General features: G+C 49.9%; 1 pseudogene; it reads left to right on the forward strand.

The window, feature by feature from the left end:
• Positions 1 to 22,061, forward strand: part of LOC112530760 — an 851,315-nt pseudogene that overhangs the window by 360,390 nt on the left and 468,864 nt on the right.

Genomic DNA, 22,061 nt, shown 5'->3' on the forward strand with positions numbered 1-22,061 from the left:
TGTCTGCTCACCAGCAGTGGTAACGTTACAGGCACTCACTGCAGTCATCCTTCCCAAAAGAACAAAGCAGTGAGGCTTCATCATATTTTTCAGAACACCTGCACTTCACACTGACCATTGTGATTCTATCTAGGAGTAGATGGCATCATAAGACAGTTGGAAAAAAATCAAAATATTTCACAGTAAAACAACTGTAGACAGTCCACTCATTAAACGTTATCACTTTTTCAGAGTGAGCATCAGGCTTGTTTCAGTAAAAGAACTGCTGCTTCAAAGAAATCCTTATTTCCTGATCACAGATTTAAGATGTTTTCGTTTGCACTCTTCAATGAGCTCTTCAGCAATACGCAGAGCCTTGACTTTCACCAACAGGAGAACAACTTCTTCAGTTTCATCACTATTACAAAAACAAGTTGACATAGCAACACATTCACACCTGACTTCAAAATCAATAAAGCTAAAACGTGCCTTGAGCTACACTGACCATTAACTGCACCCAACATCTAGAGCCTCAAACTAGCCTGAACTAGTACTGCAAAAGCAATCCATTTTACATTATGGATTGCATCTTTAGTTCTACGTAGATGTTGGAAGTACATCACTGCAAGTGTTAAATGTATGAGACTTGAGGAATTTAAGAATCATAGAATCATTAAGGTTGGAAAAAAACACAAAGATCATCTAGTCCAACTGTCAACCCATCACCACCATGCCCACTGAACCACGTCCCTAAAAGAAATACTAACATGAAGAATATGAGGAAGTGCTGCATCCCAAAGAACATGTTGTTTGTTACCTGTGGTTATTCCTGTGAAGCATACGTGCTCACTGAACCAAATGCTGGCAGAAGTTCACTGACTCGGGGAGAGTTGACCCACTTCCATGATTTTGGAACCACCCTTCTGGGAAGCATGCAACCACCTGTTCACCCAGAGAGTATTCTGAAAGAAAAGATAGAAAGAAAAAAAAAGGGCTTTCAATAAAACTAAGTCACACCACTTCTGGCAGACTTCTCCTTTTGGCTAGTTCAGTTATTATTGGAAGCGTTTACTCTTCAAAAAACAAAACCATCATTTTAAGCAGTTATTCTTAAAAGCCTAGGAACCAGTGCTTGCTTTGAAATTCTTTTATACACCAAGGTCATAAAAAACAAACAAACAAACAAACAAAAAACAACTTCAAATGTTAAATAATTACACTTCAGACTACATCTGTCCCCATGTAAATAAGACCTTTCACCTCTTTACACTTCTCTATGTTTTCTGGCCCTGGTGGTGTGTTGAAGAGGTTCAGAAGAAGGTACCGATTCAGCAGCTTGCTCAGTCCCACACCACGGACTGTGTCTTCCTGTACAGTCCCATCCCCAAGGAGAACCTTGGAGAGCAGCTGCAGTAATGGAGAAACAGAACATGCATATCTGATGGCTGAGGGTGCGTTAGAACCTCCTTTTTAAACTTAAAAGATACCATGTCCATCCAATCTCAGTACTCAAAAAACAGGATTTATTCTTCCTTTTGACTCCGTGAGCTGCTAGGAAAGTTAGACTGTATGATGGCACAAACATCAAAACCTCATCAACTGTACTTCCTCATTAAAATAGTTCCTGTCCTCTTCTTGCCCAGCCCTTTGCGAGTACTCTCCCATACAATTTCTGGGCATGGTTTAGAGAACATTCCCGATAGGCAGCCTGCAGATGATTACCTGCTTTGAAAGACAGCACCAATAGGGGCTGCACAACGGCAGTCTCAAACACAGATAAGTCACACTAAAGCTGCTGAACAGATCCAAAGAGTTTAATGCATGACCTGCAGTACTACTAACTCTGGGGTAAACGAACTAATGACTTCACTCCAGAAAAAAAGAGTGGCAAACTGTCAGAAGATACCCAACACAAGCACATTTTCAACCGTTCTGCACATCACCACTTCTAAAGAGAACCCTGACAGTGAGGATGGAAAACAAACTGAAAGGAGAAAACTTCAATCTGCAGTGAAAGACCACTGGTCTCGCTTTTAGAAACATGCATTTGACAGGACATTTAAGTCAGGCAATACACAATCTCAGAGGGTGATACCAGAATCTTATGTCTGTTTTGTGTCTGCCAGGTATCAGCACTAAGCTCCCTCTTGTCTTCTCTGCATCTGTCCATGACAAACCCTTACACAACAGCTTGCCCCAGGAGTGAATATGGCAAGTCCTCAACATTCCCAAATTCCCTGATTTTTCTACAGGAATGTGCAACATGGCAGCAGGAAGCCTATGCAGAGCTGTCACCATGGCCTTGTTAGCACACACAGCAGGGGAACTGGGATGTTAATGTGTTTTCCTGCATCTAAACCTCATCTTTAGTACAAATCCAAACACATTCATAGAGGAAACGGATCTAAGAGGGAATTGAATCACAGGCATTCAGACATTCCTAACTCAGCACTTTAGACTGAATAAAGCTATACTAATACGCTTATACGCACATGCAGGGATTCCATTCTACAGGAGCAACATGGGCACTGTATGCACATACTGAGGAAACAGACCTATCCACAGAGTGCCAATGACTGATCTCATGGAAGGTTAGCAGGAACAGATGATGAAATTAAAGTCTCTTGACTACGTATCAGAGGTGGGTGAGCATAAATAGCTCACTGAGGAAAATAGCTAACCTTCCTATTAAAATGCATTAAGTTCTCAGGAATCAGATTTGACTGAAGATACATTTCCTCAAAGACGACAGTCTACTTTTAACTAAAATGATTTTCACAGACAAGATCGGTGCTTTTTCTTTACCTCAACAGCTGACCAAAACCGTCTGCCTTGGAATTTTGAACATGGCGATGATTTGTCTTCCACAGTGCTGGTCAGAAAAAGAGGAAGAGGAAATAAGGATTTTGTTTGACCTGAAAGTAAGACAAACAGACAATTCATCTCTTAAACACCGATGAATTACAACTATGGGATTCTTTCAGCAGTGACAACCAGAATAAAGGTCTAAGGAAACAGCTGTTAACTGCAACTCCTTGCAATACCCAATGGAATTAGCAGTTGGAAACACTCGAGTATGTGTTTAATGGATTCTCAGCAGAACAGCACTGCTTGTAACCAGACAAACATGCTGCATCAGGCTTAGCAACACTTTCTCCCAGCTGTGTCTTAACCCCACACCTACCAGACTCTTACTAGTTATCCCCTCTCTAAGAGTGTCCAGCAATAAGCATCAGCAATATCAACTATTTCAGGAAAGAAAGGAGGAGTCAGGAGTAGAAGGGGGAGCAGACCACCACAAATAACACAAGCCCTCAGATACTCCAAGTGAAGATCACAAAACCAGACTCTGGGCTGTGCCTCATAAACTAAGAACTTTCCATTTATGAAAGCTTTTAGTTACAGGAGCAAAAAAGCACTAAGTTGACTGCGTAGTTACTCTTGTCGGAATGAGTTAATAAACATTAACGTTTGGTAACTATTCCTACAATGAAACAGTAGAAGGCTCATTTGTTCCAATTGCTCATGGATGTCTACAATATATTTCACCCACGCTTCTGAGGAAAAGGTACAGAAAAATAGAATAAAGGCTAAAAAAAGAGGTTAGGTTGCAGGTAGACTTGGTGGTCTTTAAGGTCTTTCCCAGCCTGAGCAGTTCTATGATTCTATGACTAAAAATAACAATTTTAAAAAGTAAAAAAATAAAGTCCCAGAGACAGCTTACCTTTTCGGATACAGAAGGCTAAAGACATCTCTTTCAGGCATCTCTTTCAGGTCTGTAGAATTCTGCTGAAAGATCATTCCCGTTAGTTGTTCAGCTGTCAGGATTGAGAGAAAAAGCTCCACGCAAAAATTTATCTAATGATACCAAAAGATTCCTATTTAACAATTTCACATGGATTCTAATCACTGAATGGACCAAAGCTGCAAGCTAAAACTGAATGTAAAGCTAGATTTCAGAGGGTAGGGTTGTCAAAATGTCAGCAAACAGCTCCACATTAATAAAGATGCAAGTGATTCACATACAAGCAACCTGACAAGAGGAAAAGATGCCCTCCTTCTAGTTAACAACACTTATCTCAAGCTCTGGAATGCCTCTATAACCCACGGCAAAGCTCCTGTACAGAAGTCTTCCCTGCAAGCAGCATGCCCCCGTCCTGCACTTTGGCAAAGCCTTTTTCAGGAAAAAAGAGATACAGAAGACCACAAAAAGACTTCTGCGGTTTTGAACAACTGCACAGATTTAAATACCCATTACATTTCATATTTTGTATGTCTCTTAAAAGCTCAGACACGAAAATCCTCCTTCTGTTATTCAGCAAATGTGCATCGTGCCTCTCCCAGCTCCTCGTGACCTGCTCACTAAGGCAGTTCAAATCTCAATTTGAAATACATTCCAACTTTGGACAAAAAACTGATTAAACTAAAGAAGCCTACAGTCTTATCTATTCTTCCTAAGGCATTGGTCAAAATTGTTTGAAAGCATCAATTCTGTGCTGTAGAAAATAAACAATATACCATTCAAAAGGAGTATTTCTTCACTCTCCCTTGAAAATCCTTCTCAATACGGGAGGAATTTTGCTCTCATATCCTGACCAACCTTTGCTCTTCTGGAATTCAGTCACCTCTGTCAGAGCCAGTTCTTCATCACTCGGCATGCCTTCGTGGTGACCAGCTGTTTGTGAACGCTCTCACATTTTCAGAAGCTTCATCTTTTCATCACTCTCCAATCCATCATTACTTGGTTTGCCATTCCCAGCTACCAGAAGACAGGAACAAGACAAAGAGGTGAATGCAGAACACTGATTCTGCTTCTGCTCTTCATTTGGAAACTAACCAAAGTAAACAAAACCTCCTGATGAAAAATTCACAGTGTCCAGCGTAAAGCACAGTCAGTATTATCAGTGAACTGTAGGACAGCTGTGGCTGCTCCCTCGTGCAGGGGGATTGCCAGGTCACAGCCTGAACCGGGAGGTGAGCACTGAGTGTGCACAGGGAGGGACCCCAGATCCACCCTTCCTCTCTGCCCTTCCTGGTGACGCTTCCAGCTGTGCTTCCCAGAGTGCACACACACTCAGAGTCTGCATGCTTTGCACCCACCCCACCTGCACACCAGTTAGAACCAGAAAGGGCTACATCCCCGAGCTCACTCTTCTCAAGCTGCTGCCAGTTATCAGTCAATCCTTCTTTGTCCTCCTCTTCTACAGTGCCTCCGTCCCAAACAACCTAATATCTACTGGAAAACTGACTCAGTTTCTCTTTTCAAGTACTGATAGACAGCCACTGAGATCAGTAATTCAAAACTGACGGAGCATTTGGTCATGCTGTATTCACTATTCTACCACGGAGAAGTGATACTACGCGTCCTACTTCGGTAAGGATTTCAACTAGGACATCTAGTACAGTATGCCCACTGACAGCAGGGAGGGAGAAAACATTACACATGAAAATAAAATATAATCCAAGAATTAACTGCGTGTTTCTACTTAAAGAATGAGATTTCAGTAAGAAAGTAACTGGTAACTTCATACTAACTTGTCAGATGCCGCATATAAGTAGATTCCGTTTCCAGCTCATCTTGCCTTCGCTTCAGTACCGACACGGCTCGCTGCTGAATAAGTGCATGTACAGCAGATTCTAGCTCAGTTATGTATTAAACAAACATAAACAAAGTGTTTATGTCCTTAAAACAAAGCACAAAATCCTTGCTAATAATAGCACCTGCATTGGAGCAAAGGAGAACTGCAAGACTTACCCATACCAACATTTACAGAAGCACTGTGTGTGGACAAGATTCGTGCTTTGGAAAACACCAAATGTCACTGACGTAGTGGTAGTTCTGAAGGTACCACCACTGACATTTACCCATATTACTCTACACAGCACGCTCCTAAAGAGCACAATATGGCAAGTGTAGCGACGTTACACTGCATAGATTCTACCCAAGTCGATGTGGGTAGGAATACAGCATACATCAGTGCGTCCCACTTAATTTATACCAACTTAACATCACCAAGCTATTACTACCAGACGTGTTCTCCCTCCCCTTCTTGTTACTTTCCAAATAGGTCTCCCACTCTTCATAGTCTTTCACATTTGATTGTACTTGAACTCCCCACATCATTTCATCCATTTCTTTCAGGTGATCAAGGCCAAAAACAAAACAAAACAAAAAAAGCATAGAATTCCACAGAAATATTTAGTCCACTTCAGTGGAAATTCTTTGAACACAAGCAGGCCAGCAGCAGTCTGTACAAAAGAGTATACATACACAGAGGTTCACACAAGTGAACGGCAGATGTTTGTGTTTCAGCTGCACGACGGTACGTGTTTCCGCGGTCTCTGGCGCCCCCGCGTGGCCGATCGGCGGAATGGCGGCCGCGTACGTTCGGTGCCGCAGGCAGCGGGACGCGCGCCGAAGCGCTGCGCGGACGTCGCCGTCGCTCTGCGCGGCGCATCCGCCGATCTCCGTCACGCTCAGTCCTCCGAGCGGCAGTGCGCGTGCGCCGCGGGGCTGTGTGCGCGGTGCTGCATGCGCAGCGCGGTGCCGAGCCCGGCGGGTCCTGGGATGCTGCGGTGCCGGGGCCGCTTCACGCCCGTACCGCGACCGCCGATCTCCGATCTCCGAGCCGCTCGGGTTCCGCTGCTGCTGAGAGCGCTTTGAAACGGCCGGGGGACGGCGCGGGGCTGGGGGGGGAAGGGGACGTCTGATGGTCCGCCGCGGCGGCGAGCAATTTGGATGGCGCCGGGCGCTCAGGGGCAGCTGTGAGCCGAACCGGTCCGCTCCCGGGATGGGCTCGGGCATCGAACGTCTAGTGGAAATAGATGAGGGGCAGCCTGGTTTAGAAGGAGGAGTTGGCTGAGACGGGGGTCCGAGAATCGACTGCTCCCCGCACGTGTAGCAGTTAGGAGCAACAGTTGCTGGTTTGGAGTTGTCGGGCGCATGCTCGCTACGACCGGGAGGACTAATCACAATAGAGAGCGGCGGATGAGCTGCACAGAGCGGTTACGAAGCCACTTCCGCATTCCTACGCGCACGCGTTGTGCCGCCTGCAGGACTGAGCAGCGGACAGCGGCAGTTCCGCGCATTGGCCACGAGGTGGCGGCAGAGACCGCGGAAAGAACCTCGACGGGATCGAGGGCGTGCTAAGAGCTTTACAAAAAGAAAATAATAATAATAAAAAACAAAAGATAAAAAAATTACTTTTTGCCAGCATCTGTTGCACTGTTCTGAAATATTCACATGCCAAAATGTAACTGCCCAGTACATTTAACGACAACAAAATTAAAGCACGTTGGCAGAAAGCAGAGCGCCGTATAGGTGTTCACTCAGCCTCTGTCTTCTTCGTGCTTTCATGTATTTCACAGCTACCTAATGTAAATCACAGCTACCTCTGGAAGACAGCCCGAGAGCTGTGCAGGTCCATCAGGCTCAGCTGCAGCTTTTCATCTGCCCTTCTCTGGCCCTCCTGCAGCTGGAGAGAGAGCACAGGAGGGCACGTGGGATGCAGACCCTCCCCAGTCAGCTGCAGCAGTCGCTCCTGCCAGCACTCCCTTTCCCCCACGTCTTTCCCATTGGACAGTCTGGAGCCCTGTGTGGCAGAGGAGGAGAGAGCTGCAGGCAGAGGGAAAACGGGCTGCTGGGATTCCTCCATCCCACTGCCAGGTGTCTTCTCTGGCATTTTGGGGGTGGGAAGGGAGTTGTGGGAGCACCCGTGGGGCTCCGGGCAGGAGGGAAGGAAGCAAAGATGCAGCTGCAGGCAGCGGGCTCTGGGCTGGAGCAGTGCAGCCAGGCACAAACAGTGACAACGTACACACACAAATAAACACCCAGTACAGAATCTGGCACTCTACGGTCCTCCCAGAGCTTGTTACTGCTTTTTAGGCTGCCCTACAGGTATTCTGTCCTTTCCCCTTCATTCCCGTGTCTTGCCCCCTTCCTTCAACCCGTGCCTTCCCCATTCCTTTTCCAGGCTTTCTCTTTCCTTTCCCCGCTTCCTTCCCCACGCCCTCCCCCTGCAACAGCCCCATGTTCTGCTGCTGTTCTCAGCTGACAGTCCTTACACCACACTGTTCAAACACATCAGATCAGACTGCATACTGGCACTGATTTTAAAACAACAACAACAAATACATACAGTATTATGTGTGGATAACAAACTCCTACCTGCTTGAAGACCAATAGCAGCTCCTCATCCTGCAGTAACTCCTGCACACAGCCAGGTCTCCCGTGCAGGGATTTGGCATCTGCAGTGGCTTCGCAACATTGGATTTGAGTCTTTGACTTCCACCTCAATCTGCTCGACAGCTCCCCCCCTCAATCTGCTCTTGTGCTCCAGAGAGAGATCCAAGGCATGAAGAGGTGCAGTGCAACACAACTGGATAACGCTCTTGAAGAATGGCAACACCTGAGCAACACAGAGGAAGGTAGAAGGAATAAAAGGGCAAAGCAAGGCAAAACCTTGGGGAAAGAAAGGGAAAGGTGAGAGGAAAATGTCACACAGCCTGCAAGGTGCCCTAAAGAGCCATAACAAAGTCTGGCAGCACTGCCGTGTTGTGCAATGAAAGATTTGTATATTTACACGGTCCTTACCTGTTCAGGCAACCACTCACCTAAGTTGGGTTCTGGGGAATTATGGGACATGCAGATTTCCAATCCTCAGCAGCATATGGACAAGCAAGGAGAAGGACAAAAAGGATGGCAGAGCACCATCAACACAGACAGTACATGTTCATGCAGACTCGAAAACCCACAGCTTCCTGGGTTGTTTCTGCTTTTGTAGCATTTGCGTGCTGCAGATGAGGAAAACGCTCTGCTGTTTGAGTCTTCTTCTGCAAGAGCCACCTACAGGTAAATGGCAGCTAACCTGCAGACCGAGCACTACTGCCTGGCGTTGGTCAGGGGGAGCTCCTCCTGCTGCTGCTGGATGCTGATGCTGACAGGGCTGCAGATGCTCTGCAGGGCCAGCTCGTAGCTAGGAGCCACGAATGGACACGGCGGGAGAGAGGAGAGAGCTGGCGGGGGCCAGCCGAGGCATCCCTCACTCAAAAGCATCACAAAGCCACAGCCATAGCACGGAAGCTGGGCATGATCATGAGCAGCATCCGGGATGCTGGAGATTCTTTGCTACCATACACTACGGGAGCACAGCTCTCGCTGCAGGCATCCCACAGCCAGACAAAATGGGAACAAACCCGTAGCTCTGCTGCACAGCCCACAGCCATAGCCTTGCAACATGAGCTGCCTTGCTGTTGCTTGCATCCATCCCAATCCCTGGGAATGAAGACTCAGAAGGCAGTCAAGGCGTTGATCCAGCACCAGCGTGCTTTTATTCATTCACAGCCAGGAGGGCCTTTTGGTGAGAGGTCCGGTGTACACATGGGACTCATCGTTTCATGTTCAGGAGAGAGGGGCTCAGAGCTCGTGCTGCTGCCCGGTGCCTGGGACTGGAGCTCTGATTCTACGTCCCCCTCCACCAGGCTCAGCTCCTCCTGGCTGACGCTGACCTGCTCCTGCATGGAGCTGCTGCTGTCGGGGCACTCGGGCTGTGCTTGGGCTGGGCTGAACTGCAGTGATGCCCCGTCACAGTCCAGCTCGGTGACCGTTGTTTCTGGCAGGCTCAGGTCAGCGTCTTCTGCACAGCCGGGAGAGATGAGGGCTTCCACTTGGATGGTCACTTTCATTCCCTCACTGATGTTATATGGCAGGCTGTCATCCGAGCCGCAGCGATTCGTGCTTCCTAGCAGCTCTGCATTGATGGAAGCACACAGTGAACCATCGCTATATGCTCTGGCTCTTCTGCGTGGACGAGGGCTCGGTTCACCTAGGAAGGAGTAGATACACAGGCAAACAGTTAGTGGCAAACTTGCACAAGCTGAATGATGAGAGTGGTTCTTGAGATTTGTTATGCAGTGGCAACAGTAGGAGCACTGTCTCTAAAGGAACTGTTGCGCTTTTGTTGTTTGTCTTTCTCTTTTGTGTGGACTCCAAGCATGAATTCCATGGCGCTGACAAGCAGGGTTTTGACAGCTGGATGTGCACCCTTACCTGCCAGGACCACCACCTCTGTTTCCGAGGGCTCCCTGGCATCGCGCTGCAGTTGGCGTTTGGCCACAGAGGATGGTTTTCTGGGCTTGAAACAGGAACACCAACTGCATGCTGGGGATTCCTTCACCCTGCTGGGTGGACTTGGACTGGAGGGAGAAAAGAGGGAGCGGTGTGAGTCGTGCATGGTGCAGGGTGAGGGAAGAGCTGCCCTGAGCTCTTGCCAACACTTGCTTGCTACTAGCACTGCCTGGTTCTTGCTGAAAAACAACTTTGAAGCTCGCTCTGAGTCACACGGTTGAGGTTCCATTCCTAGAGCTCAGCCCTGGAGTCTTGCTGGCTACATTCCCCTCAGCCATGCCAACCCAGATGCAGAGCATGCCTGTTAGTTGAACCTCAGAGTCCAAGGGGAGGGGACATTCAGTGCACCACCACACGCACCATTGCACTCCACTTGCAACAGTGGAGAAAAACCCACAAAAGCCCAAACAACCAAGTCTGATAGGAAGCTGCTGGAAAAGAAAGTCCTCTTTACCTTTCAGACGGAAAGTCAATGATTGTGTGGAATTTCCCCCGTGCAGCTGCGGGGCCCTCTTCCACTTGCATGTCCCTGCTCTCTGTCACAGCGGGAGAGCTGCTGTGGCCTCCCCTCTGTGCCTGTGCCTCCTCCAGGGTGAGCAGCTTGGTGGCAGGAGAAGACACCTGCACAGACTTGGGCCATGATGAAGAACTGCACCCTGGAAGGGAAGACCACAGCTAAGAGGGAGGATCAGAAAGCAGCGGCACAGCCATCACAGTTCTGGGGGAGGTGCCGCACATCTCTCAGCCTTGCATTTCTGATCAAGTAAAAGAAGAGGAGGTCAGAACCCTTTCATCAATCTTCACCTGCACGCAAAACATCACCATGACAGGGACGGTTTTCTCATGCTCAACTTTGGGCTTGGACATTCTCCGCATCCAGCCACAGAGGATGCCATATTCTCAACTAAGCCCACAAGCCTGCTGGCCCCTCGGTAGTAAAAGCGTATTTCAGCGATCCTGGAGAAGGCCTGCATTTGATCAAGGTGTCTCATCAAGACAAAGCTCATGCAGGAAGACGCTCACCTGCTCCATCTCCGATGCCTGACGTGGAGCTGGAGCAGAAGAGGACGTCGGTGTGGTTGATGAGGAACTCCACCACATCCGACTGCCTCTGCAGTTCCACGCAGGCAGCTCTTCCACTGGCGCAGGCAGCCTCGTTCTGCTGGGATCTGTAGAAAAGGCAGATTGAAGAAGTCATTGACCCGAGATCGTTTCCCCACGTTTGGGCATTTGGGCAGCCAAAGGCTGTCCAATTGGGCTCTGGAGACTTCTGCAGTGGGCAAGCACTGATGCCACTGAAGACATTCTCCCGGGTGATCAAGGACACACCAGCCCCATCTGACAAAACCAAGAGAGCACAAATTGTCCTCCTCTCCAAACTGTGCCCGTGGGAGAACAGATCTAAGCCTTGTGCTGAGACGGAAAAAGAAGTTTACCTGAAGAGGTTGGGAGCCCACACAATCGCTAAGTTCTTAGCGTGCATGTTTGTGACGGAGCAGCTCCCAGCGAGACAAGCCAAGTGTCTCATGAGGTACTCCAGCGTTCTGGAAAGCAAGAGCCAAACCTTCAGCACCACTGAGCACGCTGTCCTCACATTCACCAAACAATTCAGACTTCATGCCACTGCTTGTTCTTGCTACTAGCAAGTAGATCAAGCTTTCCCAAGTGCCACGCTGCAGCACCAAGCCTCAGCACAGCTCAGCCGCAACCATCAGCTGCACCAGCCGTGCCCCTGTGCCCAGGAGCTGACCCAATCCATTCACCCCACGCAGACATCCAGCACTTCAACACACACAGGCATCACGTTGCCAGTGTGACACAAAGCCTGCCATCGCATCATCGCCCTCTGAAGTGCAGCAGGGCTGAGCTCCCTAGATTGAGGGCAGCAGTTTTCTGACCTGTAGTGAGGGGCAGGCAGCTGCTGGATGACCTCCTGCACTCGGAGCAACCGCTCCTCATCTGTACCGGCACAAACAGCGTCCTGGAAGAAAGCAGAAAGGGACTGAGACACACATCATGCGAGTCAAGCGTATGGGGCTAACAGAAAAAGGGCCTCAAAGCTGCAGAGGGCACTGCTGCTCCCATCTCCCACATTTCCAATGGCAGGATGCACACACCAGGTGTTACGGTGCACCCGGTGTGCAGGAAGCACGAGCTGCTTGTTGTACACAGACACCCACTGGATGTCCATCAAAACCCCAACTTCAACAGAAAAAAGACCAAAAAAAGGTGCGCAGGCGTGTGTGTGGATGGGAAAGGCCACGAAGAGGGACATGAAGGCCATTGCCTTGTGCTTACCGAGAACTTGCCATGCAGCTGCTCGGGCAGCAGAGGGCTCGGGAGCTCCCTGAAGTACATCTTGCACAGGGAGCTCACGCTGTGAATGTCCCGGACGGTGAGCTCCGGAATCTGCTCCGACTCAAAGTCATGGCTGGAGAGAAGGACACAAAAACAGAGGGCTTGGAGAAAGAGGAAAACAACTCCAAAGCAAGACAACATACAGTCCAGAAGCACTCTTACCGCAGCTTCTGGATCTTGGACGCCAAGCCGGACAGGCGGTAGATCCCCTGCACCACGCCGTGCTGCTCAATGAACTCAGCGCAGCTCTGCACGACCTGGGGGACTACAGAACAAGGGCCAGCGCTTAGCTGAGCTCCTGATTCAAGTCCTGCTTCAGCTGCTGCCCCTGTCACATCCCATCCACTAAGCTCAGCCGGGCTACGGCTTGCCTCCTCCGTAGAGGAGAAAGAAGGCTGTCGCAGACGGCGCAGACAGGCAGGAGCCGGGGACAAAAGTGCACACGGACGTGTTCTTGGCTTTCAAGAAATGCCAGGACCTGCCAAGCAGCCTGCAGAAAGTAATTCTGGGGAAGCCAGAGACACTGCCACAAGTCCCATCACAGCTCCCACCGCAATGGAGGCGTGAGACCTCATGTCCAGAAGAGCTAGGAAACTGACGCACTACACTCTCTTGGGCCAAAAGGCTTCCTTGGTTTTCAGGCTAGCGTGGGATTGGCTTACACCTTTGGCTTTAAGCAAATACAAGTGTGCCGGCCTCCTATGAGCATTAGCCTCAGCTTCCCTTTCAGCCATCAACTCCCATTTCACGTTTCTCCACCGCTATCAACCTGCCCCTTGCCAGAGATGATCTCCCTTTCATCTTTACATGCCCAACAGAGGGAGGAAGCTCTCAGGAATGGGCTGTTCCTTACCATCACGGCCAGAGTGGAGAAGATGCTCTCCCAGGTCACAGCCAAACACCCCTCCCTTCTCCTTCTCCAGCTCCATCTCCCGCTGCTTCGGTTCCTCTGGGCGGGCCTTCACGAAGGAACGAAGGAAGCTGAGGAGCTTGCCACGCTTCTTTGGCACTGCACAACAAAAGGAAGAAACCAGTTCATTTCAGGTTGGGCTCAGTGCGACCAGGCTGAGCGGAAACACATGCTACAGAGCGCGTCAAAGCGGCAAGAACATTGCCAACACTGCATTCCACAAGGATTCGAGCATTTGCCCAAGCCCTCATTCTCACTGCCTACAAAACAGCAGCCCTACGCCCCGTGGGATGCAGGAAGTATCGTCAACACAGAGGAGAACGTGGGATGGATAAAGGAGGTATTCAACACAGAACACACCCAGAAGAAGACTCCATTTGACTTCCCCGCGCCATCACATGTAACATCCGTACCTGGCTTTGGTGCTGAATTGATGAGGGCCTCAGGAAGTTTTCCACTAATGAGCTCCACGCACTCCCCAGGGAAAAACCCAACCTGGAACAAGAACAAAAAGAGGGATGGAATACTGAATGCAGCATTTCTCAGGCCTCAACTGTTAAACCAAGAAAGAATGGCCTGCAGAAAAGTAACCCTCATTCAACATTTGCAGCCAGAAGACCTACAAAAGCAACTGACGGAGCATAAGATGGCTGTTCTCCGTGCTTGTACAAAGGACAGAGATGCTCAACTCCTGACTGCCTATTGAGCACAAGAGGCTCTTGCTTTTAAGTCACATGAGGAGACAGTTTCCCACCCAAGCCCAGAGCCAAAGGGAAAGTCCTCTGACAGCGACACAGGGAAACTGTTGACGTCCAGAAGCCACCCTGTGCGGGCCGAGCAGCTCAAAGCTGACGTTCCTCACTTGACTGCAATTGCGCCCAGGAGTCTGAAGCTCGTGCCTACCTGAAAGCCATGCTTGCCTCTCCACCAGGGGCTCTGCTCCTTTGCTGGCATATCAAGAACACACACCAGGTCTCCCACCTGCAAGACATTGCAACATCAATCCCAGCTTCAGCACAGCTGGGAGGAAAGCACAGCTGAAATGGCACCCTTCTTCTGCACTGCCAAAGAGCGCACAGCTTGAGAGCAATTGCACCGGGGCAGCTCTTCAGGCATTTCCCGTGGGAAAGCTGAACGTGGAGGTACAAGAGTCACTGCCTTACACACCAGACAGAATACAGTGCAAGCATGCCAAATCAAAACGTCTTTTAGACATGGCTGAACTCCTCCCTGCATCCAACCCAGTGCAAGTCCTATCTGGACCTGCATCTTCTGGGCTTTGCCTCACAAGGCATTCTGAAGGTGTCTGAGAATATTCCTGATGCATTCAAATGTTATACTCTTCTGGCCGTGACAACAAGGAACGCCTTCTTTATCTGCTTACCTCCAAGGAGAGCTCATCCGCTGCCTGGGCAATGTATCTCTTAATAACATGGCCAGCAGCAATAGCTGGAATATTAAGAGATAACTCCTCACGGACCAGCAAGGGCTTCCCCTGGTTCTCAGGCTGAAACAGAGAGCACAGACCATGGTGAGGAGCTGAGGACAAACAAGGAGGATTTCAGGGTGCCATCTCGATGCCACTAGCAAGGAAATGAAGCTTTTAAGGCAGCTCTTCAGGGACACCGAGAGAGCCGGAAGGATGCTCTCTCTCTTGAAAAGCAGGAGAGCACAACTGTGGCTCATTCTGCTGGCTCAAGGCAGGGAACAGAGACCAAGCAGAGCTTCACACTGTACCTCCGTCAACGCCCGGTCAGGCCCACGGCTGATCTCGCTGCTCGCGATGCCCATCACAGCAGGCGCGACAAGCTGCAACAGAAAAGAAACTCATTTCCTGTGCTCACACAGCACTGGATCAAGAGACTTCTTCAGAACTACTTCTAGAAACAACCACTCTGTGCAGTCTAATCAAACGGGACAGCCATTGCAATACGCAGCACTGGACCAAGTCGCTGTCCCTCTGCTAGCAGATGGGGACTCTGGCACAAAGCAGCAGATGCATTTGCCCGCAGCACGCTGAGAGTGCAGTAGCAGGCCAGGGAGAGGTGTCACTGCTGGGGCTGGAGCTGCTCCCCAGCCCCCGGCTCCCAGCAGCAGCCTCACCACCAGCGCCGGCCACAGCCTTGTCCACGCATTTCCTCTGCCTGCATGCCCGCTGTGCTCCCTACAGCTGTCGGGCACACTCACACAGCCAAAGCATGCACGCTTCTGCCCCTGGCTCACGTTCTGCAGCTCTGCACAGAGTGGGGCTAGGGCTCTTTGCGTAAGGGATTGCTTCCTTCACACTAGCTACTCCCAGCACTACAGACAGCACCCTGCCGAGGGCTGAGCTGGAGGGGAAGTGGAGAAAACCCACATGTTTTTTCCAGTGTCACATCCAAGCTGGACGAGGCTGTGTTACTACACACGGTGTGACTAAACACAGGCTGCTGAACCATGGGGGGGGACAAAACGTGGCACGTACCTGGCAAGAGATCAGAACAAGGGAGAAGCAGATCCTTGAACCCGCAGCCGTTCCTTGTCACTTTGCTCTGATCTTCCACGAGCAAAAGCTGCACCAAGGGAGCAGGCGGAGGGTGGGCAGGGGAGGGAGAAAGAGCAGGTCAGTGAGCCTCCACAGTTTAGCAAGGAAGGCGAGGGAAAAACCGTTGGACAAATGCCATCTTGATGGATGGCTTTGGAAGTGATGGCCTGGGGGAAAATGGCGTATGACGGTCCAGACAAAGCAATATGATCCTAGGAGCTCTGCCAGCCAGCACTTCTCAAGCCCTCACTGCCCACCCGTCTATCCCGCACCGTCTCAGCTTACCTACAAGACGCTGCGCAAGACGGGATGAAGACAAAGGGACTCAGTAGATGCACAAGTGCAACAAGCCACGTACTCACGCCGAGCTCAAGCGCTCCAATGAAGGGAAGCAGCACGCGCTGCTCCTCCCCTCATTCTAGCCGCTTATGACATCACTAAGGGCCACCCGGCTGCTCCACCATGGACGGACAAGGTGGGGAGGCAAGACCATGTCACAAGACCACAGGATTCCAACAGGGCACCCCAGCGTTCGAGAAATCAGTGCGTGGTTGGAATTCCATCCCAGCCAAATCCTGGAGAAGCTGGCATGGGGTTGTCGGGACCAAAGTGCAGGACCCGGAGCTTGGTGCTGTTGAGCCTCTTGCTGGGCCTATGGCAAATCCACACTAGGGTCCTTCTTTGCATCCACGGGCGGCTTAGAGCAGCCATCTCTTTCACCTGATGGAAATAAAGGAAGAGAAATACATAGCACTGCTACTAGATTGCTTCGACAGTTTCTTTCCCGAGTGCATTTTTGCCTTTTGGCTTCCATGACGACCTCATTTCCTCCTCCTTTTCTTTGGGGGGAAGCTGCCCCCAGTGCCTGAGCTTCACAAGATAGCGTGAAACATGACACTAAGACAAACGCTTGCCCTGGGTGCAGGGTGGCTGTGCTTTGCCAGGCATATAAAGGAGGGTAGGGCTAGGAAACGCCACGTGGCAGCCCCAAGCCTTGGGGGTCTTGCCAAGTCTGCATTCAGTCACTGTGGCCACAGCTGCTGCCTCACTGCCAGAACGTATCCGAGGATACAGATGGACGCAGGCACTCCTGCTCCTTCTGCAAAGGCCTCCTCTGCACAGCCCGTTAGCTGCTGCTCACTGCTACGCCAACCGGGCTCCCCTTTACAGCAGCCTGGGATAAACACGCCTGTATTCTTCCGTGCAGCAGCGAGCTCCAGGGATGAAGCAGCACAGAGGAAACCAACAGAATCTACTGCTGCTGAATCCACCAGCTCCTTCTGTCCACCAAGAGTAATACCTTGGGACAGAACACAAGGGGGGAAAGTGCTTCCGCTTGCACACGAACAAAGGGAATCAAAACAGCTTCGTCAAGAAGAGCTCGTAGGGTAAACCTAGCCTGAGACACAAATGCATCTGGTTCCAGTAAATATGATGGCACGTTGTTGATGAAACGCTGTTCTGCTGCTCGGAGAGCACGAAGCATGCTGTGTTGACAGGCACAGCAGCGCGATGCCCAAGCTGAGCACGCAAACCTCCCCAGCACCCCTGGCCAATGCTGCCAGTGAAATGCACGACCTGCAGCCCCACACATCTCACTGCACAGACTCTGGGGGGCTGTCTTAGTCTCAGGTGGGATCCATTTTTCTTCAGTCTCTCTTATGATGCTCCAACAGTGAGAACACTCTGATGTTTATAATTTCTGAGAAGCGGACTTGGACAGAGCCAAGGCCATTCTCAGCAAAGCTCTCAAGAAGGAGCTGGGAGGAAACCAAATGAGGACAGCTGACGTCAACAGGCCAAAGGGATATTCCATACCATATGATATCAAGTGGAATGGGTTTTGGATGGGGTGGTAGTTCATCTCAATCTCTTGTTCTGCTTGGCCATTGCTTGGGATGTGCTGAGCCAGTGCTTCTACATCACTCATTAGATACACTCAATGATAGATAGATAGGTAGATAGATAGACAGTCAGATAGATAGATAGATAGATAGATATTCATTACTTCTGTCCTTTCCTCTACCTTTGGAAAGAGATTTCTTTCAACACATGAGTTCTACCTTCTTTTTCTTCCCCCACAGTTCTCTCCCCCATCCCACTGGGAAGGGGGGAGTAAGCAAAGGACGCTGTGGTGCTGAACACCCACCGGCTTCAACCACAGGACGGCCGAGGGGCAATGGCAGCAGATGTGAAGTGCACTGTGGTCACTTGGAAATGAATGTGGTCTTGACGTACACAAGCACACTGTTTCACTTTCCAGAAAACAACCTATGGTGTCAATGAAACATGGCCCTCACTAGGAACATTTGCGAGGATGCCTTCAATGACCGAGGGCATCGCACGCCATGAACGTCACCCTGCTGACACAATGGCATTGCAAACACAGCAGCAACCCCTGGCACCGATACCTTCGGGTACAACAAGCACAGGGCACTGGGCTGCTTTGGATGCAGTTTCAGCACAGACCTGAGGTCTTCGTGGAAAGCGCCTTGCAGAGTGCATCGTGTCCTGCACCAGGCAGAGCGCTGCGCACCTCTCATCTTTCCAAACTTTGGGGTTTTGAAGCTGCACATTGTTTCTTGGGAGTTTGTCCCCCACAACTCCAGAGCACTTTCAGCTGCTTCCTGGTGATTCACGGCTTGCACAATGTCAAACACAACAAAGAGAGGAGGAAAGAAAAAAGCAAAGGCCATGGCTATGCACAGAAGCGTCCGGGAAGAATTCAGCTCCAGAATGAAACCTGCACAAGTCAACTCAACAGATTCCAAGGAATTCATTGACATCTGACACAATTTGCAACGCCAGAAGCACTGCCACACCAACAGCACCGTATTTGGAAAGCGGCACGTTTAAATCAGCCCCCTTGCCCTGCTCTACCCGCTCAGCCAAACACAGAAATCAAGATGCTCTTATCCACACGTGCAAATCTGGGGGCGAGGAATAAAAGGCTCACTGGGCCACGGGCAAAGCAGGGAGCAGATAGGCAGGAAACAGGAAGGAGCTGAAGACCAGCTCTCCTACACCAAAGACAGGGAGAGCTGAGTCAGCACCACGGGAGGACTTATGACACAGCTTGAGAGCTTACAGAGACCTGAGGTTGCCAAAGGAGGCCGCCAGGGTAACTCTCACCAGTCTTTTGCAGGGCTGTTACAGATGCTTCTGATGCTGACTTCCACTGCCCTGTGTCATTGGTAGAAAGCGCATGTGAGAAATGCTCAATTGGTCTGGGTAACGCTTCTATGCTTCCACGGTTAGGACTGAAACAAAAGGAAAAAAAAAACATGCAACCCTATGACATTTGCCTCTCTACTGCTGCTGTCAGCGTGACATCTAAGATGAGCATTACGCGTCCCTGCACCCGACTGAAGATTCATCCAAGTCTGTGTTCCACACAGCTCCATCCCAGTGCCAAAAAGAAACACGTACAGAGATGTTTAGATGATTCTTTGTGCAGATACAAGTGCAGGTGCATGTGCATTCTCTACAGCAAGACATAGCAATTTCTCAAGCAGTACGACGGAAGGTCAGTGGAAGGGAAATATAGGATGAACTCTTTTCATATAAAAAGTCCTTGCTAAACCTCTCCCCAGCAAAAGGAAGCCTGCTGGGCACTGTTAGCAGCAGTTCCCAGAACATCTTGCACCACAAAATGCAGCACGCTCCTTTTTTGCACAGGCCCCTCGTTTCTCTAAGCAGCGTCAAATACCCTCCACTTCAAATCCACCCATCAGATAATGAACAGAGCTCAGAAGGGGTTAGGAGTAGAGCGACACACAGCTCCGCTTCGCGCTGAGGGCAGTTTTGGCCCTCCGAGCTTGCCGTAGCCACCCTGCGCTCTGGCGCCGGCGGACCGGAAGTACTCGTAGTCACTATGGCATCGCCTGAACGGCGATGGAGAGCCCACAAAATTCCATCCGCCCCAGAAGCCCGTCATTATTGACAAGCAGAAGCAGAGAGAGGAGAGGAGGTAGAAGGGGTAGGCCGCGGTGGGGGCCGCCCTCAGATTCCTCAGGGCTCTGAGGCATTGGTACTCGAAAAGTGCGTGTCGGAAGGTGACAGAGACACGGGCCCTGCCTCTGCCTTTGCCTCACATCTCGAGGTCAGCTGGGAGCTGAGTGCAGGTATTTCTGTTTGTGAAATGGAATTCCTCTTGTGTTAAGCATTTTTCATGTCTCTGAAACCCACCTGCACTGCTTTAAGTGGCACAGTGTTTAAAGTGGTGGTGCTGCCTCTGAGAGGAGAGTGACGATGTGATACTGTGCACACTGGGGGTATTGGTCAACAGTTGGCTGCACGTACCCAGCAGTGTGCCCAGGTGGCCAAGAATGCCAGCAGCATCCTGGCCTGTGTCAGAAATAGTGCAGTCAGAAGGACTGGTGAAGCGATCTGCCTGCTGTTCTCAGCACTGGTGGAACTGCACGTCTAGTACTGTGCTCAGTTTTGGGCCCCTCACTACAAGAAAGGCACTGGGGCCCTGGATCGCGTCCAGAGAAGGGCAACAGAGTAGTGAGGGATCTGGGGCACAATATTATGGGAGTGTCTGAAGGAGCAGGGATTGTTCAGTCTGGAGGAGATTCAAAGGAAACCTCATTTCTCTGCACCACTACCTGAAAGGAGGTTGTGGTTGGGTGGGAGTCAGCTTCTCCTCCCAAGGAGCAGCAGGAGGACAAGAGGTGATGGCCTTCAGTTGTGCCAGGGGAGGTTCACGTTGGATACTAGGAAAAATGTCCTCTCAAAATGCCCAGGCAGGTGGTGGAACTGTTGTCCCTGGAGGTGTTCAAGCCATTCCCTGGCTCTGAGGCCAAGTCTCCATGCTGTCTGAAACACAGTGACCCCATGCAAATAATCTGTTGGTAGTGGCCCTCTGGCCAGTACTGTGTCAGGAAGCGTGCCTTCAACTTAGCTGCCAGACAGTTGAACTCCAGAGCATAAGGAGATTTCTATGGCACGGTATAATTCATCGGAGCAGAAAAGAGTTTTAAGAGTCCCCTTAAGCTTTGCCAACACAAGATAACCACTTGAATGTGGTGTCTCCTGTAGGCTCTCTTCAGCTGTTTGTAAGAAACAGTAGCAAAAAAATTATTATCTTTTACTATCAAGTGATGAAAAAAGTGTTTTTTTCATCTGTGTCTCATTTAGACCATGAAGAAATTCCTGTAAACAAGGCAGGAGTTTAATTTTTTAGTGGGAACGTAGGCGATAATTTAGTTAACTTTCTGACTGATACCGGGATTATATCAGGATGGTGAGCAGTCACCTGGGGTTTCTTCAGGGCTCCATTTCAGGGCCAGATGGAGGACTGCATCAGGGGAGGGTCAGGGTGGAAAAGCTTCTGCACCGGAGGTTGACCATGCACAGAACAGGTTGCCCAGGCCCAAACATGCCAGAGTTCAAGGAGCCTTTGGACACCACTCTCAGACATAGTGTGGCTGGTTTTATGTGGAGGCAGGGGTTGGTTTTATGGGGAGGCAGGCGTTGAACTCCTATGACCCTTGTGAGTCTCTTCCAAGTGGCCATTCTACAATGGCCTGGAAGGCTGTTAAACAGCTTTTAGTTGTGGTAGTCATCAAGGTGATACAAGCATGTAAAATCTGGTACCTTAATGCTACTCCTGTTGGGAAAGAACTTTCATAACCAAAGTAGGTAACTTAGGAGACGTGCAAGGAGTAACGGCCTGCAGATGCCTCTGTATTACACTGTGCAGACAGAACAGCCAGCGCTATGGAAACCTAATGCTACTGATGTGGGGGGTGGAAGGAGCAGTTAGCAAGATCTGCATCTCAGAAGGTCTGGCAGGCTGGTAAAAGAATGCTATCCGACTTAGCTTACAGGGAAAAGGAGGAACGGCTGCTGTCAAATTCTTTTTTCCTTAGTAAGTAACAGAGTTAGAAGCGTAGAAGAGAGTTAACAGCATATCAACTTAAGGACGGTGTAATAAATCAGTGTTATTTAGGTACATGAACAAACATAACAGCCACACAGACCCAAAATCCCTTTTCTCCCACTGGTGTCCAGTAGTCCCTTAGCTTGCTGACAGATCGGGCTGCTTTCTTCTCTTAAAGCAGCACTTGTCTCACTGCTTTGCTTCACAGTCAGAATTCTGACCTTCTGACCTTTTAATACCTTTCTTTTTTCTTTCTTTCTTTTTTTAAATCTTTCCC

The sequence above is a fragment of the Gallus gallus genome, chromosome Z, assembly GCF_016699485.2.
Source record: "Gallus gallus isolate bGalGal1 chromosome Z, bGalGal1.mat.broiler.GRCg7b, whole genome shotgun sequence".
Classification (NCBI taxonomy): domain Eukaryota; kingdom Metazoa; phylum Chordata; class Aves; order Galliformes; family Phasianidae; genus Gallus; species Gallus gallus.